Consider the following 19,983-nt stretch of genomic DNA (forward strand, 5'->3'; position numbering starts at 1 on the left):
GTTGCACCAGCCTGAGGCGCGCCGTGCGTTCTCCCGGGGAAGTTGTCCCTGGATCGTGGGACCCTGGCAGAGGCGGGCTGCACAGGCTCCTGGGAGGGGCGGTATGGAGAGTGACCTGTGCTTGCACACAGGCTTCTTGGTGGCGGCAGCAGCAGCCGCCTTAGCGTCTCACGCCCGTCTCTGGGGTCCGCGCTGATAGCCGCGGCTCACGCCCGTCTCTGGAGCTCCTTTAAGCGTCGCTCTGAATCCCCTCTCCTCGCGCACCAGGAAACAAAGAGGCAAGAAAAAGTCTCTTGCCTCTTCGGCAGCTGCAGACTTTTTCCCGGACTCCCTCCCGGCTAGCTGTGGCGCACTAACCCCTTCAGGCTGTGTTCACGCCGCCAACCCCAGTCCTCTCCCTGCGATCCGACCAAAGCCCGAGCCTCAGCTCCCAGCCCCGCCCGCCCCGGCGGGTGAGCAGACAATCCTCTCGGGCTGGTGAGTGCTGGTCGGCACCGATCCTCTGTGCGGGAATCTCTCCGCTTTGCCCTCCGCACCCCTGTTGCTGCGCTGTCCTCCGTGGCTCCGAAGCTTCCCCCCTCTGCCACCCACAGTCTCTGCCCGCGAAGGGGCTTCCTAGTGTGTGGAAACTTTTCCTCCTTCACAGCTCCCTCCCAGAGGTGCAGGTCCCGTCCCTATTCTTTTGTCTCTGTTTTTTCTTTTTTCTTTTGCCCTACCCAGGTACGTGGGCAGTTTCTTGCCTTTTGGGAGGTCTGACGTCTTCTGCCAGCGTTCAGTAGGTGTTCTGTAGGAGTTGTTCCACATGTAGATGTATTTCTAATGTATTTGTGAGGAGGAAGGTGATCTCCACATCTTACTCTTCCGCCATCTTGAAGCTCTGCCATGCAATTTTTATTTGCAAAGCTGTTGTTGATTTTATTGTATCACAAACCCTAAAAATGTAAATATGATGGAATAGATTCGGATAAAACATGTCTGAAGCAAGCTTATGCAATTTTTAAAAAGCAAAACAAAAAATTAATGCTCTTGATCTAACTAAAGTTATTATCACCAACAAAAGTGATAATGAATGGTCAACTGGAATTGACAAATGATGAATACCCATCCAGCTCTATTACTCTTAGTGCCCAAACTATTCCAAGCCCTAAGTGAGACATTTAGTTAGGATTTGGTGAGGTGCATTTCATTCATGCTTGTTCATTCTTCATTCAGAAAACCTTTACTGAGTGCCTTTTATGTGAAGGCACAGTTCTAGCTAACATTAATTGAGCACTTCTTTTGTTTAGAACTATCTTATAAGGAAATGTGGAAGGAAAACCTCCTGGAAGAGAGGCACAGTGCTGGCTACAACACATCCATGCAAAACATCCTACTAACAAGGGGAAGATGAGAAAGAGTGGAAGGAGGCAGAGTCAAGGACTGTTCAGAAATCTCTAGATTTAATCCCCAAAGTCTTCCTGGAGGAGGGGGAAATCTATACAGTGATGCCCTGCAGGTGGTAATGGGCAGGAAAGAGGGAGGGCTTTCCAAGATAAGGGTATTGCAGGCCTTGGTGGCCTAGCAGCTATGTGGCTGCTAGTTTTCCTTCTTTCCTGCACTGCAGGAATTTTTTCTTAGAAATGTGGCTTCAGAAACATATTGTTCAATTTTGCACATCTCCCCACCTTTCCCTTAATCTCTTATGCTTTTATGAAGAAACTTAAAAGAGCCTGCTAAAGAGAAGTTCTCTGCCTTCAGCATTGTCAAATTCTAACACTCACTATACATCAACCACTCAAGACTTTCCCTCCGTCCCTTCCTTCCTCCCTTCCTTCCTTCCTCCCTTCCTTCCTTCCTTCCTTCCTTCCTTCCTTCCTTCCTTCCTCTTCCAAACTCTCTTCTGCATCTCAGGGTAGAAGCAACTAAATTAGACCTTTTAGAATTCTACTTCCAGCAGGGTTCCGGGTTAGATTCTGCCAAAAAGAAGCACTGCACAAGATTTGGAAGATAGGAGAAGGGAAAAGCCATTTATCTCTGGTGGCAGCTGCAGGCATACCTTTCAGCAGTCAGCAGACATGAGATTTACAGCAGCTTCCAGGGGAGCTCCTGCAAATCACCTGCTTTGGTACTGCAGTCAGGGGAGATTAGCAGCAGGAACTTCCCTATATTTCCCATCTACCCGAACTTCCTGAAGTCCAGCTGTGGTTTTTCTTTCACCTTGGTACCCTAGCTCTTTAAGTGGTTATGTAAATCCCTACTTATTAGTATTATATTGTAACTTGAAATAAAATTTTTTGAAGTCATCTTGCTAGGCTAAGTTTTGTGATAAATCTCAGTGGTTTAACATAATAAATTTATTTTTTGATTATGTTTTAGTCTAATGGAGGTGGTGGTCATAGGAAAGGTAGTCGGGGGTGAGGGACTCTGTTTCAAAGAGTCATCTGGGGACTCAAGCTGATGGAGGCTCTCATATATATCTTCAGCCTGGCTTCAGGAAGCCTTGGGCATTGGCATCCAGCCGAAAGACAAGGAAAGAAGGTTGAGTAAGGTGATTTCATGCATCAAGTCTACATTGGCACACACCACTTCCTCCCATATTCCACTGACCAATCACAAGCACCAGTGCAACTGCAAGAGGGGATGCAAAATTTGGAGTAGCTGTGTGCTGTGGCTCCTTTCACTTGACCCAAGCCTTAGGTCTTGGTGTTTCTAGGAGTTCTGAAACCAGATCTCTCTCTCTCTCTTTTTTTTTTTTTTCTCACTCTGCTCTTTTACTATCACTTTGCCCTTTCTGCCTTTTTACTCTTACCTGTACTCATTACTTCAACTTCTACCTCTGCTCTTGGTTTCTCCTCTACCTGGAATGTCCTTTCCCTTTTTGTCCTTCTGGTGAACGCCCTCCAAGGCACCAATGGTATCTCCTCTTTGAAATTGTCTATGAGTATCCATTGGTACCTCCTCAGGCCTTTTTTGCACATAGCTATAAAACACAAACTTGTAGCTGTAAAACTCAAATCTGATCTCAGTACAGACAGTTATTTGTTAGACACAGTTATTTGCTAACTGCTTTCTTTTCCCGTCAGTGTAAGTTCTTTGTGGGTAAAGAAAACAAGTTATGTATTCTGAGTCCCCTGCCCTGACTTCTCAAAATGTAGTAGGTGCTCATTAAATATTGTTTAAATGAATTGATAGATTTGGCTGTCTAAATATTGACAAATTGGAGTAACTGAACAATAGTCCTAGTCATTCTCCCAAATATAATACAAATATTATTAATATAAATTAAAATAAAACCTCTGTGGTTTGGTAATATGTTCACAGCCAGTATTTAAACATACATGCAGAATGAATTGATTAAAAATAATTAATACTTTAAATAAAGAATTTGTATACACATGCTAAAATAACTCCCCCATGAATTTTGTCTACAGCTTGCAAGATCCTTTGTGCAGTTGGCTTTCATTACAATAAGTCATTGACAAGGTACACATTCAACACAGATCTTCCTGGCTCATAGATTTCCTGCCATATTCATCTGCTTTATGTGGATTCCATCCCCTTACATTCTGTTCTCTTCTCTCCTCCTCTAATCTTCCCTCCTGCCTTCTCCCCTCCCCTAATTGATCACCATCTTTACTGAGCTTGAAAAGTTGTGACAGCTAGAAGAGAGAAAGAAATAAATAAATCCATGGAGGGACAGACATTTTCCCACCATAAATTTCTATTCTTGAGCACTCCTCTCTACCCCAGAATGTGATTTTTAGCAGATTTTTTTTTTTTTTACAAGCACTGGGTTTATTTAGGCAACACATCACCAAGAAATATAATTGCGACATAAAGAATGTCTATAATTTGTCTCAGAGCCATTATCTTTCCTTTGAATTAGTACTAGATCAATACCCTAGTAGGTTGTCAGAAGCATTGTATTGATGTCTCTGTAAACAAGTAAACTAACATTTTATCTAGTTTTACTAGGTATTCTGCTTGGCAGTGGGAGAGGGGGTGAACAAAGAGATAAAAGTAAGTTCTTTGTCCTCAAATAATTTACAGTCTATCTATAAATTTGAGATGTTGTTAATTTATGCTTTTGGAAAAATTCATAGAACTTCCTTTACAAAATTCTAAAATTCTGCTTTAGGGTTCATTTCAGATCAAATACTTTCCTGTTCATCTTTTTTACTTCTCTGGCTTTTAACTGCATCTCATCATCAGAGCTTTTTTTATTCCTGTGCTTATATTTGCACATCCATTCACTCATTCTACAAATATTTAATGGGCACCTACTATGTGTGGGCCATTATAGCTTTTAGGGATACAGCAGAGGACAAAGTCCCTGCCCTCAAAGAACTTGTGTTTCAATGAGAGAGAGAGACAATAAACAAACAAACATAATATGGTCAATAAGTGCCATCAAGAAAAAATAAAACAGGTTAAAATGATAAAAAGACCAGGAAGTGCTATTTTAGTGAGAATGGTCAGGGAGGTTATCTCTGAGGAGGTAACATTTGAGTAGAGACATGACTGAAGTAGGAATTAACCATGAAGAGAACTAGTAAATAGCATTCTAGGTAGCAAGAGCAGCAAGTGAAAAGGGCCTGGGGCAGGAATGAGCTTGACACATTTATAGAACGGATAGAAAGCCTGTGTGGCTAGAGCTAAGTTAATAGAACTAAGTTACACATGCATAACTTTTTAGTTCATCAAATCTTTTCACATCCATTATTCTATTTGTACCTGACAACAAGACAGTTATAGTTTCCACTTTACAGATGAGGAGACTGAAGTTCAAAGTTTAACCAATGACTTGTCCAAAGAGATGGAACTTGGCTTTGGACCCTAGGCTTAAAACTCCACATCAAGTACTCTTCCCATACTTCAAGTAGTGCTATAGTGAATGTTTCTTTGGCTCTGAGTTGCCCTTAGGATACGGAAAAGTCTATAAAATCACTTCCAGGGAAAAGAGGGAACAGAAAGATCAGTAGCTACCCTGAGCTGTCGTACTCGAATCATAAAGTGGGATTTGGGGAAGGTCTCTGCTTTTTATTTCAGAGTCTCCTTGGGCAGTGGAATCATCTCTAGGATGTTATCCTCAAAGGAAGAAGGTTCCAATCTAGGACAGATTACCAAAGTAGATTTAGTGGGCAGTTCTCCAATACTCACGGTGGTACTTTGTGTGCATCTGGCCTGGAAAGGAAGCTCAGCAGACATCTTGATCAGGGTTCAGACAGACTTTGATGCTCACGTGATCCTCAGAGAACTTTAGAGCAGGATGAAATCATTGGATTTACACCCCTTCCTCACCTGTTTGCTATTTAAATGAAGACAAAATGTAGGTGATAAGATAACACATGTAGATGGAGGCAGACCTGGCGTATGATTGTATTTATTCCTTCATAAAGCATTTTTGAGCACTTACTGTCAAACAGTGTGATGGGTGCTTGAGATAAACAAGGCATAGTCCCTCCATTCAGTGAGGTTGGGATCTAGAGGAAAACCAAACATATAAACACATAATTATCAAACAATAAAGCTGTCTTGGAAGAAGTGTCTAGAGAACCCTTTAGAAGAATAACAAAAAAGAAACTTTGCCTCCATTCTGTACTGTCTTTGTTGAGAAGGAGAATCTTGCAGCCCTATTTCTGGTGGAGAAAGTACTCATTTGATAGAAAATTACTTTATTGACCTTTCTCAAGTGACTTACTAAGAGTTGATTAATTTCTGGGAGTTCTTTGGATAGCCATCTGTATGTCATAAAAATAGTGTTCTATTATTAGTAAAAGCAAATTCATGGGATAGGGACTTACTGTGGTAAAACCACAGAAATGAGCTACCAACGGATAGTTAAAAGTTTCCCCTTTTGGTAATAGTTAGGAACAAAATAGATGTATATCTCTGCAGAGTGGTTGGCAAGCTGCGGGCTGGACAGATGAGTTTGAGATGTTTATGATTTTTATCATTGTCTGTTGTAAACTGTTACATCGGAGACAAAATACAGATTGTATTTCTTGAAGTCATACAGTTGAGGGTCTATTAAGCAAAAGCAAACCTTAATACTTATTAAATAAAATTTCTCTCCAGTTTTGCATGATTCTCTCTGAGTCACTTTCCCTAGTCTGGGACTCACATACCAAACACCTCAGAGAGTGGAAATTCCAGAGCTCTCTGTTTGTGGTCTAAATGCTGACACTTACCCTGGAAGCTCCTTGAAGCCTTGCCTTCCTGCTGTAAATCCTCTCAGCTCCTGCTTCATTCTCTTATATTTCACCTTCTCCTTACTCTTCCCACTTGACCCTCTGCGCGGTTATCTGCATGATTCCCTGCACCCCACTGCACCAAGACATACTTCTTCTAGCACAGGCTCTGTGTCAGCCTGCCTTGGCACATGGCTGAACACTTTGATCCCAGCAGCGGCCCCCACCACGAGTTGCAGGCAGTCCAGACAGGCTCTGCTCGCCCCAGCAAGTCACATAGCTTCCGGTCTTGCCGTAGCATCAAGTTCACTCCTGGGGAACCTACAGAACAAAGGGCGATGAGTAAGATAACTTTTATTGCCAGCCTCTCTGGAGACTCTGGAAATAGAATGGAGACTGCCTTTGTCATGGATCTCACACAAACTGGGTGGGCTTTCCTCACTGTGTCCTAACAACTGACCACTGATTTGAAGTGAAAAATCTTCTCCAAACTGAGCAGTGTCTCAGGTGAATACGGACGCTGTTGATCTTTATTATTTGTGGGCTTCCTGCTTGTGGATTCACCCACTCACTAAAGTTTATTTGTAACCCCCAAATCCATACTCCGCGGCACTTGTGCAGTCATTCATGGACATGCCCATGACAGTGAAAAGTTCGAGTTGCTTGATGTTCCCAGCTGAAGTCAAACGAGGTGATCCTCTGTCTTCCTGTTTCAGCTTTCATATTGTAAACAAGTGTCCTGTTTGTGGTCTGCTTAGTGCACATGTGTTTCCATTTGTGTGCTTACTGGTTGGCGATTTCGGTGTTTAAAATGGTTCCGAAGCATAGTGCTGAAGTGCTGGCTAAGCGTCTCCATAAGACACACCACAGGGCGACGACGTGTCTTAGGGAGAAAATAGGTGTGTTAGATAAGCTTCCTTCGGGCATGACTTATGGTGCCATTGGCTGTGAGTCCAGTGTTAATGCATCAACAATATATATTACATGAGGCTTCTTTAAACAGAAACACACATAACACAAGGTTATGTATTGCTCAGTTGACAAAAATGTGAGCAGAGGCTCACAGGAACCTGACCCTATATTTCTCCTAGGTCAGTATTCACTAACTCAGTGTTTGTGGCAAATTTATAGAACATAGCTATATATATATATATACACACACATTTATTTTAATTGATGTGTAGTTGACACAATATTATATTAGTTTCAGGTGTACAACATAATAATTCGATGTTTTATAGATTACTCTCCATACAAAGCTATTATAAGATATTGACTGTTTTTCCTGTGCTGTACATTACATTCTTGTAACTTATTTATTTTATACCTTCAAGATTGTATCTCTTAATCCCCTTCCTCCTACCTTGCCCCTCTCCCCCCTCCACTGGTAACCACTAGATTGTTCTCTGAATCTGTGAGTATGTTTCTGTTTTGTTATATTTGTTCATTTATTTTATTTTTTAGATTCCACATATAGGTGAAAACATGTTCTATTTGTCTTTCTCTGACATATATTTTTTATATAAGTATATTTTTTATTATCACCTAAAGGGAGTCACATAAATCTGTTTGCTATCACATTAACCACATCCTGCAGAAGAAAACTGTGAGATTTGTGTGATCTTCTCTAATGAGTAAAATAAATACAATTTTTTATGAGATGAAATAATTGTTTACAACTAATCAGAACCTATTTACTGTATCAAAATTTATTTTCTCTAACTCTTTGCAAAGAATATTAAATTTCAAGGCAAGGAAACAAAGGAAGCCCACCTTCTAATCAGCCCCTGCATTTTTGGAGAACAAGGCTAGTCCACTCACCGCAGAGCTTTGTGGCACATTTATAATTCATAGAAGGGGCCATCTGAAAGCATTTCCCAGAATTGTCACAAAATTCTGTCAGCTCCTGCAGTGATGAAAAAGTACAGTCTTGTGAATATGATTAAGGTGCATTGGAATCTAAGAAAACCATCAATAGCCACTCCAGCTCTCTTCACGCTCTTGGAATGTACTCTCGAGAAGAAGGTCGGTTCTGACAGATGATTTCATGGCATTTTACTCACTGTGGGATGTATTTGAGAAACCCTGTATCAAAATCTTGACCTTTGCTTTATTTTTTCTTTATTGTTGATTTAAAAGATTAGAAGCATTCCAAAACCTTTTTCTAAATGTCTTCTCATACATTCAGCGAAAAGCATTCAGAACGCATTTGACACACATTGTAGAAGCATAAATCAGATAAGAGTAGGATCCTTGCAAATTGCTCTCCCCTTTATAATTTCATCTCATTAGGGAAGAAGGGACAGGCGGGTGTACCGGTAGTTACAGATCAGGAATTGCATTTTCTTTCCAGAGCAGTGAGGATCTTGTGGTATGAAATCCCCTTCTGAGAAAACTATGCAGGTTTTTATTATGCATAAAAATCCTTCTCTGTTAGGTTTCTGTAGTTTATAGAAAATGTGTGAACTAAAATTAGAAACTGCTTATCTTTTACATTTTATTGACTTGTTAGGCTGAGTGTAAAAAAAAAAACAACGAAGGGATCCCACAATAAAATTTTTCTTCCCTTGGTGGATTAAGATGAACATGTGAAGTACATTTGTGAAATATGCTCATTTAGTCACTGACACCAAATGTGTTTGGTAGACCAAAGATGAAGGAATGTGGTCTAGGGGTTCCAAGGACTAATGAGTAATATTTGTGGTCACATTTGTATAATCCTATTGTTAATAAAGTCTGCTTTCTAAATACAGATCTCTTGTGTTTCAACTCTGAAGTCTCCTGATAATGCAGAGGGTAAACATAATGATTTCAGAATATGCAATAATTGTAATGATAATGAGTCATTTTATGTCATGGTATTTCATCTTTATAACAGCCCTGAGGAGGTATCAGTAAACAAGTATTTATTCAATACTGTTTTGAACTCTGAATTAAAAAAAAAATTAATTTAATTGTTTTTTCTTTTTTTTTTCGGCTGTGCAGCTTGTGGGATCTTAGTTCCCTAACCAGGGATCAAACCTGGGCCACGGCAGTGAAGGCACTGTGTCCGAACCACTGGACCACCAGGGATTCCCTTAAATTTTTTTTTTTTAATTGTGGTAAAACATACATAACATAAAAATTACCATTTTAGCCATTCTAAGTGTACATTTCTGCAGCTTCAAGCATACTCACAATGTTGTGCAATCATCACAACTATTCAGTTCCAGAATATTTTCATCATCCTGAACAGAAACTTAGTACCCATTAAATGAAAACTCCCCATTCCTCTCTCCACCCAGCCCCCGGAAACCTCTATTCTACTTTCTGTCTCTATGAATTTGCCTACTCTAAGGACCTCATATAAGTGGAATCATATAGCACTTGTCCTTTTATGATTGGCTTATTTCACTTAGCATGATGTTTTCAAAGTTCATCCATGTAGCATGTATCATAATTTCACTCCTTTGCAAGGATGAATGAATAATTAATTTTTCAGCACCAACTAATGTTCTGGACACTTTTCTAGACCTGCGTTTCTTACTAGGAAATGCTCATGTTTGCTTCTCCCCAGGGGTCTCCACACTCTGGAAGCTGTATCACTTTGCCCTGCCTCCTGGCTTCCAGAATCCACCCCCGTGTCTTTTTCTTTTTCAAGCCCAAACTCCAAACTTGAAACTCAAATTACTACTCTTTGGGTCGAGCTATAAATATGTAATTATTAATAATCTATGCTGATCACTACAAATTAACCCACCCAACAATGTTGTGAAACAGTATACTAGTGTCATCCTTAAACCAGTGGATGTTTGATGGTATGCCAAAGGAAGTGCCACGGCACTGCATAATAGGGGACAGCCACTTTTAATTTATACCCAGGTCAGGTAGTGAATTTTCCTACCCAATGGAATAAATCAAACTTCTTTTTCTTCCCAGGATAAGAGAGAACACCAAAGCAAACCAAAAATCTTATTCCCATGATTAATAAAGCAGGCAACTGACATTTCTCAGAGTATATTGAAAGGAGGAATCTCCATGGAATCCAAATATAGACTGTCTATTTGAAGAAGTTGATAAGAAATCATTAAAGACTGAGGACTGAATACAAGGATGCAACCATCCTAACACAAAATGTCGCAGAAAGCACAAGAGTAGCAGCTTAGTTGGGACAACTAAGGATTGTCAACCAAGGATTGTAAGGATTAAAAAAAAGTGTCCTGGCAGGACCAGAAGAGGATTCTCCTCACCTTAATTAATAGTCAAGTATTTAATACAAATTCCTAGTATATAGGAACTAGAATTTGATTTAATACTACTATAATATTCACAGCCTGTCATAGAAATCTAGGTTTTTTTAACTGTATAGCAAATGTATTTTACTTCCATAATATGTGCTCAGTAATTCCCTACACATGTTTTATTGTATTCAGAGAGCCCAAAGTTAATGAATTCCTATAGGTCGGTGGGTGGCTCTCAGAATTCAGTGTGCATCAGAATACCCTGGAGGTCTTGTTAGAACTAGATTCCTCCAGAGTTTCTGATTCAGTAGGTCTGGAGTGGAGCTTAAGATATGAATTTATGACGAGTTCCGAGGTGATGTTAATGCTGTTGGGGTGTTAACCCCAGTGTCAGGACCACATGTTAGGAACTCCTAGGTATATCTAGGTATATCTAGATACCTAGATCAGATGAGTTAAAGTTTAGTTGAAATTCTGACACATAGAATGCTTTTCAAATCTGCTCATCTTTTCTATTTTCATTGTTACCATTGATATTCAAGCCACCATCAGTCTCACCCGAACTGCAAAAGCCTCCAAATTGGTGTCCAATTTCCTATCTTGCATCCCTCCAATTTCTCCTTCAAAAGCGGCTGTGGTTATCTTTTAAAAGCCTAATTAGACCATCCAACTCTTCTGCGTAATGTTCTTCAGACAATTTTCATAGCACTTACTCCATAAAACCCAACTCCTTACCGTGGCTCTCCAGGGCTTGTGTGACCTGGGCCCAGCCCATCTTTCCATCCTCATCCCGTTTTCTGCCCCTCCCCTTCTCATTCACTAAACTCCAGTCACCCTGACATCCTTTCAGCTCCTTCAAACACATCAAAATTTCCTCCCGCAGGACTTTTTAACCCACCATGCCCTTTGCTGCTATGACGTCTCCCCAACCATTCTTTACCTGACTAGCTCTTTCTCTTCTAGCAGGTGTCAACTTAAATACCCGCTCAGAGACACCTTTTCTGATCCTCCACACTTAAAGTAGGTCCTTCCTTTTATCCTGCTTCTAGTTACACTCTCTTATTTCCCTTTGTAGCCCTCATTCCAATTTTGTAACTGCCTACTTCTTTGTTCAGTTACTTGTTTACCATCATCAGGCTCTAAGTTGCTCGAGAATGGGATCACATCAGTGCCTGAGAGACGGCAGGTGTTCACCGGGTTGGATCACAGACGGGACAGGAGCAGGCAAGCTGTTGTTGTGTGCAATGTTTATTTTCTGGGTTCATCCAAAGCTTTTCGAGTAAGGAGTCTGTCACTTGGGGCCTTTGTTCCTTCACTGAATGCTACTTGATGCCTTTGCTCTGAGTCACAATCTTTCCATCTTTGACTGCTGAAACTGTTGGTGGCCTGCTTTAGTACAGTTAGTGACTAAAGCACAAAGCTTGGTTGTCATCAGCTCTCCTCTTCTACCCCTGTGCTATTTCAAAGAGTCTCCTGAGAGGGCTGCCCAAGGAGCTGAGGAAATGGAGTGATATTTTGATTGAATAATTAATCAGAGTGTGCCCAGATCAAGGGAAGAGATGGTCCTTTGGCAATCTGCATTACATCAAAGGCTACATTTAGAGATTGTATTTAGTTTGGGGTAAATTTTTAAGAGGAGGGAGTTGGAAACTGTTCCAGGAGGGCAGCTAGTATAGTTCAGAATTTGAGAAGTTTGTTACAGGAAAAAGCAGTAAATGAACTGGGGAGAAAACTATGGAGAGAGAAGCCGCTATCTTGAAAAAGAATGACGCTTGCTCTAATTGTCCCAGTGGGATGACAAACTTCATATAAAAGTCACAGGAAAGGAGATTTCGGGTCAGCATAAGGAATACTTTTCCAAAAAGTAGAGCTGTTGAAAAACAGAGTGGAATTACTTTGTGAGGGAGTGAATTCCTCTTAGCACTGGTGGTGTTAGGGCAGAGATGGTGAGGAGGGTGGGAAGAAGGAAGGAATTAACATTTATTGTGAACTAGTCACTTCACCTATATAATTATATGGCGGAAACCTTATTTTCTTGGCAGCAGACTCTTTCAAACCCCTACCGTCTTTTTGAGGGAGGGGATATATTGAGAAGCCTACGGGGCGGGGGTGGTATTGAGACGCTTATGCCCTGGAGGAGCAGTAGATGGTCCTTGTTCAGCTTGTTCAGCTGTTTAACAAGCTTTTTTTTTTTTCTTTCTGAATTCCACTTGCAAATTGAGGAGAGCGCTCTATATTTCAAGATAATGGAAGAAGGGTTGGGGGTGGATTTTTAGGGTGATTGTTTTAGGGAAGAAAAAAGAATGTGAGGTGAGGTAGCTGCCAGTGGAAGGAAATTCTGAGAGAAGAGCAGAGGTGCTCAATGGGGAACTTGATGACCTTTATGCTGTGGAGTCTCCAGTACGAAATCTTTTTTTCCCCATCTCCATACCTAATCTTCTGCAAAATATACATTTCTTTATTAATGAACTGTGGCTTTAGCTATGTTTTTTGGAAACCAATAAATGTTGAATGTAGCCCTAAAGTAGTTTCAGAGCAGCCATGGTGGGTCATGGAAAAATCGCCCTTCGATATTACACATCTGAATTAATCCTCATAGCAACAAGATGCAGTGGACATCACTGTCTTCGTTGACAGATGAGTAAAATGGGGTAGTGGGAAAGTAAGTCACTTTTTCTATGTTACTAGATGATTCATCTGAGTTTTACTACGCCAGAGGCAACTCAGAGGGAATTCTTTCTTTAGATGTAAAGTTAGGCCAGATTATTTCCAATATCCTTCTTATCTCTTAAAATTTCATGAAGCAGAAAAGAGCAAATGAGAGTCATCTCACTTCTCTGCAAGTACAAGAATAGGGAGTTGCAGTAGGATGCAGATAAAGATTATGAGATGGCTATTTCCTGGGGCTCAGTGCTATCAACAGGGCTGGCTTCATGGCTGTGTGACCAGTGCAGTAACATGGCCTCGTGCTTATAAAAACCCCACACTTGGTTTAATGCTCTACAGTTGCCATCTTGAAATTACTGATAATTTTTAACTTTTAATAATTTTGGACAAGGAGCCCCTTATATTTTTATTTGCATTGAGCCCTGCAAACTAGGTAGCTGGTCCTGGCTACAGCTGAAGGATTTTTAGGTACCTGGTGCTGACACATTGTCCAAAGAGTCTGACAATGTTTTAGAAACCACAGAATCTTGGTCTTGGAAAGGATCTTGGCAGTTCACTCTATTTAGTGGATCTCACTGCTCTCTGTATATCAGGATCACCTGAGGAACTTTTGAAAAAGATATATAACCTCAGAGATTCCAAATTTAATTGGCCTGGGGTGGGGCATCATATTTTTTTTAAACAATTCTCTAGATGCTTCTAAGAAGCCTTGACCCAATTCATTGGTACCTACCATTGTATAGTTAAGCCTAACCTGTTATATTTTATTTACTCATTCAACAAATATCTACTAAGGTTCTACCATGTGTAGAATGTTATAATACATTTTATAGGAGACAGAAAAATAAATAAACCAAGACCAGTGTCCTCAAAAATCTAATAATATAATGGACTTTCCAGCTGGCTTGACTATCCAATCCATTCTTCTGGTTCTCTGGGGATGTTGCTGGTCTCCTTCCTCTCTCTTTCCATACTGGGTCTTCAGCATCAGTATACAGCTTCCTCTCCATGGAAGATCTGAAGGCTTTAAACAGCACAACAGCATACACACACACACACACACACACACACACACACACATATTTTTTATTCTCAGTGAAAATGTTTGGGCTCCCAATGTAATTAGTATCCCTGCTTTTAGGCAGTACTATATTCCTGGAAGAATTGGCATATGCATTTATAAAGGCCCATTGTAGGAAGAAATTTATTTAGTTTTACAATATGCAGTCCCAATGTTTATAGTCATATTTTAGAGCAAAGCCTTTACATTCCATCTCCCACAAGATATCATCATGACCACCTGGGCTGTAATTTAAATTTTAGATGTTTTGTACAGTCTTGTTTTCCTTGGTCTGAAACCAGCAAAGCATGTACTCCAATCACATAAATGCAGTGTGGGTGCAGCACAGCACCTGTTTTTAATCTCAGAAGGAATTGTTTATTGTCAATAGGTCTGAAGGATGAGGAATAGCGAATTCATTCTTAATGTTTCTCTTGCTTTGGGATTTTGCTTGGCAATAGTGCCATGAGAGGTTCTCGTTGTGGCCAAAAACCAATAGCAAATCTGTTTAGGAATCCACCAGGGTGTGTCTTCCCAGCCCCAAATTCACTGAAGCTCCACAAACCAGTTCAGAAGTGGCTACCAAAATTAAAACAAAACAAAACAAAACAGAACAGAAGAAAAGAAGAAAAAAAAAGTGGTTGCCATCCCATCCTGAGGACCTCCTGCTTTACCCACAAGACCCATGGTGGAAGTTCACAGCTTCTCTATGAAGGACCAGTTAGAGCTCTGAAGAGTATGAAATGAACAGTTTTACTTTACCCTGGGTCCATCCAAAGAAAGGGCCTACAGTTTAAGACTTCCGAGAGAATAGTGTGCCCACTCTCCTCAATATCTCAGTGCCTGGTCTGAACAGACGCTGCAACCCTCACTCAGGGAGCTCTACTGCATCTGACAGTAGGAGAAAGTTCACTTCCCTGCCCCACCTTCCAGCCATGATGGTCTACCTCAGATATCTCAGTGGTGATTCCAGAAAGCAGGGCAGGGCCGCTTTGTCCCTTAAGTGAGAGTCAGGGGATATTCAGCTTTGCAGGGCCTTCAGCAAATACAATTCTGAGTCTCCCCTTTTTTAAGAGAAAGAAGACAAAATTATAAATAAAAAAGTAGATAAATAATTGAACAAGCAAAGAATTCACAACTAATTATCAGAGCCTTCGTACTCCAGCATTTTTAAAGATGTTTTTAGGCAATTTACCAGAAATGATTACAATTAAAATGCTTCCTGATTGCATCCCGGCTTTTTCTAACCTCCTAGAACACTACATCTCTCAGCACTTCGCAGTGCTCGTGGGGACCTGAAGCTGAAGCTTCCTTCGATTCAGGGTGAAGTATTCCAATCCCATCCTGGTCTTCTCATCTGCCAGAGCCGAGAGGTTAATTTGCTCTGGTTTATTTACAAGACAGGGCTCCTCGCTGAAGCGAGCATTAGCTTCTGTTAGGGACAACATAGTTGTCTCTTATGAAAAAGACTGTTGTTCCTCCTAACATAGCTCTAATCTTACCACTATAGTCCCAGTGTAATTGTGTTCCTTCCTGGTTCTGGCTTAGATCGCAAGAGTTGTAGTCACCTTAAGTGACTTCCATTGCCAACACAGATGTGGAAACATCAACTCTTGGTTCCAAATTTTCCCTCTAAAAGAAGGATGTTCCAGTTTTTCCTGCCATGCGTGTGCCCCGACTGAAGAACAAGCGTGTGTGGGAGGAGACTGTGTCTACAGAGGTTCTCTGCGTGGCCGGTGCACCTTAAGGGCACGCTGGTAACAAGCACCAGCATGCCTGTCCTGAGTTGCCATCAACGTGCTCTGCATCAAGAATCCCAGGAATGGATTCCACGATGCAAGAATGGATGGCCATTGCTGTGTATTGAGTGCAGGGGGCATTTATCCTGACCAGGTGAAGCCTGTACACACCTGCTGCTGGGAAAGACACACATTAAAATATTTTAAGACTACAATTGTTGCTGCACCGTGATAAACCTGGAGCTAGTCCTCTTTAAGTGAGGCCAAAGCTTAGCATCCAGGATTCATTCCATGCCAAACTTCTCCGGAGTGTGAGTGATGGTGAGAAAGGCTGTTAGGTTAATAAGAACCTCAAATGGATAGAATAATCTCTTATTTCTCACTCTCACTGGAGGCTCTGTTTTGAGTCTGCTGTAGTCGAATAATTACTTGGTATTGCTCTGAATTGCATCTGAACGTGTCTTTTCACGTTAACTTTGCCTGGTCTTCTTTAAGCTTTCACTAGCTTCTCTGGATTATTGGAGGGGAAAGGGGAAAAATAAAGTACCACTTGCAGTCTCTAGAAGCAATAGGAAAAGACTGAGAGGGAGGTGAGGGTGAATGGAATTCTGAGGAAGGCCCAGGGCAAACAAACTTAAAAGAGCTGTTGGGTCCCAGAGCAGATGCTTCTAGCCTCTAGCCAGCATCTGGAAACAAAATCCTCTCTGCTCCACACTCCTACCCCACCTGCTTTCCCACCAAGAGTGTCAAATAACTGGTGCAGTTTCTTGCCTTTTGTAGAAAGGTATGTTGCTTGATATATGTAGGCATACTACCTTGATCAAATTTTGGAAAACAGTGCAAAATATTGAAAGTGAGCCAAGAAAGCTTGCTTTAAAGAGAAACATACAAAAATAAAAGCAAAGAAGACAATTGAGTTTGGGCTTCTGATAGAACAGTCATCACTGTGGACAAGACTATGAGAAGTAGAGGCGGGCGTGGTTAAATTTTAAGTCTGTGCTCAGTATGTGCACATACTTAAATACACGGGAGAGTCCTGTGTATTGTCACACAGCTGTCTCTGGTAGCTACTATTATTCCAGTTCCACACATTGTATTGGGTTGAATAGTATCCCCCCAAATCCATACCTGCCTTGTATCTCCCAGATGACTTTATATGGTAATAGACCTTTGTGGACAAAATCAAGTGAAAATGAGGCCACACTGAATTAGGGTGGACCCTAATCCAGTGACTGGTGTCCTTCTTTATTTTATTTATTTATTTATTTATTTTAGTTACGGCATGTGGGATATAGTTCCCTGACCAGGGATCGAACCTGGGCTCCCTGCACTGGGAGTGCAGAGTCTTAGCCACTGGACCACCAGCGAGGTCCCCTGGTGTCCTTCTAAGAAGAGGGTTATTTGGACACAGATACAGAGAGGAGGACACCATGTGAAGACAGAGACACAGGGGAGAAGGCCATGAGAAGGAGGCAGAGATTGGAGTGAGGCATCTCCAAGCCCGGGAACACCAAGGTTACTGGCAACATCAGAAGCTAGAAGAGTCAAATAAGGGTCCTCTTCTAAAGGCTTCAGAGAGAGCATGGGCCTGGGGATACCTTGATTTCAGACGTCTGGCGTCCAGAACTGTGAGGGAATACATTTCTCTTGTTATGAGCCAGCCGGTATGTGGTCATTTGTTTTGGCAGCCCCAGGAAAGTAATCCACAGATGAAAGACCCCCGGTTCTGAAGGTCCTGCTAAAGTTCCTTGCATGGGGGCCGTGGTGAGCTGGCTGCACACATGGCCTCTTGCCTGGGCAAGGGAAGCTGCACAGTGAACCACACTAGGTCAGTCATGGGAAGTGACTGGATTCATGACTGACATGATCGGTTTTGTCCATTTGAACAGATCCATAGAATTCCAGAGAGAGATTAACAGTGAAAATCTGAGGACCATCATAAATTGCAGCTGCAAAATTCATATACCTATTTATTTTTCTTCTCACCGTATCCTAAAAAGGATTTAGAGTTTCTTTCAAAGGTGCAAACAGTAGAGCAAGATTAAGTCAATTAAAAAAATCAAAAAGATGAAACAGAGGGAAGAAAAACAGTGGTAGGAAGCAGCAGCAATAAACCTACACGACACCGTGCCCTTCCCCTCCTTCCCGCTGAGAAGATGGACCTTCTTGGTAGGAGTAAAAAACCTCAAAATGAGATAGTGCCAACTTTGATTTTTCTCTAATTTGTGTAAATTCAATGAAAATTTCAGGCTGCTGCTTCAAGTAGAAACGAGCTTTAATTATCCTTCTGATTTTCATATCATTTTCAGTAAGTCAACATTGCTGTTACAGTTGATCCACCAGAAAGCAGGGAAAGAAACCTCACATTTTCTGGGGCCTCTGTATCCTCTTAAATGTGCTTCTGCTATGTTTAAAAAACTGTTGTCTTTTGAGCATTTGTCTGGAGCAAAAAGGAGAGGATCTGGAATGCTTTAGCATACTGTTGTCTGTGGTTTATCAAATCAGGCACACAGACTTACTATCAGAGCAGAGACAGTGTTGTCAAACCAGCCTGGGAGTTATTGTTTCATTTGATACTGAGCTTTTTCTGGGTTTATTGGTCATCTTTGGTCACATATGAAAAATTTATCCTGCTCTGTCTAAGGGAGCAACTGTATGAATAAATATGGAATTACCTTTGTAGGAGTCTCAACTCTAGAATAATTCGGCATTGCTCTACATGGGGCTTCACCTGCTGAACAGACCCCAAACCATCATCTGGGGACCAAGGCTATGTAGACTGCCTTGGGTTAAGCTGTGCTCTAGAGATAGGAACCTCTAATCATGTTTCAAATACCAAATATACAAGTGTGTTTTGTTTTTTTTTAAAGGGCATCCTATTCACACGGCTCTACACGTAAATGAGCTCTTTATTTGGAGAATATTTTAGAAACGAGGGTCAAGGAAAATGGTCTGCTCCTAGCTAAGTGCTTGTTGTTTGTATAATCATACTTTGACAATGAAGAACAATACAGTAGATGCATTACTGATTTATTAAGTTTTTTAAAGGAAGTCTTTTAGGTTTAAGAATAGCTCTCCCTGCAACAAGGAAACGTACCCCTTAAGGTTATTTAGTCCCTTGCTTGCTGACGTTAAGTTGATGACGACCTGGGCTTTTCACAGAGTGATTACTCTTAATGAAAAATTAACTGTAGTCTTCTAGTAAAGATAGCACATCAAAAGGAGACATACCGGGTGGTGTGACCTGACCTAAGATGTCGCGCTCAGGTAAGACAGTTCCTGCAGATGGCAGTGTAGCACTTCGGCAAACAATCTTGCTGGGTGTTCCTGGGCTGTGGATGAGATGCAACGGATAAAAGCAGGCTTGCCCTCCAGCCAGCAATTTTACTAAGTTGCTGGTTCACTACTCAATTTCATAGTTGCCCTCTAAAAGAATGTTTTCCGAACTCAGCAAAAGTACAAACTGTTCCTTCATACACCCCAAATTGTCCTTTTGGTGAAGTGAGTTTTTACTTTTTATGCCTTCCATTTTTTGAATTTCAGAGTTACTTTGAGAGGGAGATCGACTTAAACATCCCTCTCCTTGAATTGTAAAAAGCAATTAGCTTAGCTGTGGAGCACTCTTTAAGAGAGAACGAAAATCTCCTCAATTGAGACGATCATAAACTACATTTATCATACAAGTCAACACAGCACAATCCAAAATAAAGATCTTTCTGTATAAACCCTACAACCAGATTTCCATGATTCTTTTTCTCTCGTTCTGATTGTTTTCCTTCCTTCCCTTTTTCTTAAGCCTTCTATTAAAAATTGTCCTCTGCTATGCCCAGAGGACCTGGATGACTGAGAACTGAAATAATGCAATCTAGCAATCACAGGCTTAGGTAATTTTTAATGAAATGAAGGTATGATGTCAATTATTTTCTTCATTGTTTTGACCTTTAAAGCTAGATAAGGGTCATATTCTGCCGTAGAGAAAGTGAGTACTGGCAGTTCTGAAAGAATCCGTGGAGCTGTGCTAGTCATTCCAGGCCAAGCTTTCCTCTCCCACCTCCCCAAACATTCCTCATTCCTTCAGCAAGCAGCTGTGCCCAAGCAGTGTTAATGTCACGCACTCATAATAGATG

At 41.1% G+C, this 19,983-nt stretch overlaps 1 long non-coding RNA gene across 1 annotated transcript; it reads right to left on the reverse strand.

The window, feature by feature from the left end:
* Positions 1 to 327: 327 nt before the first annotated feature.
* On the reverse strand, positions 328 to 6,392 carry LOC137775585 (uncharacterized). Its single transcript, XR_011076046.1, has 4 exons — positions 6,171 to 6,392; positions 5,396 to 5,462; positions 5,140 to 5,287; positions 328 to 932 (listed from the first exon to the last, which is right to left on the reverse strand). It is a non-coding gene; the product is annotated as an uncharacterized lncRNA (long non-coding RNA).
* Between the last annotated feature and the right edge of the window lie 13,591 nt (positions 6,393 to 19,983).

The sequence above is a fragment of the Eschrichtius robustus genome, chromosome 13 (genome assembly GCF_028021215.1).
Source record: "Eschrichtius robustus isolate mEscRob2 chromosome 13, mEscRob2.pri, whole genome shotgun sequence".
NCBI classification, from domain to species: Eukaryota; Metazoa; Chordata; class Mammalia; order Artiodactyla; family Eschrichtiidae; genus Eschrichtius; species Eschrichtius robustus.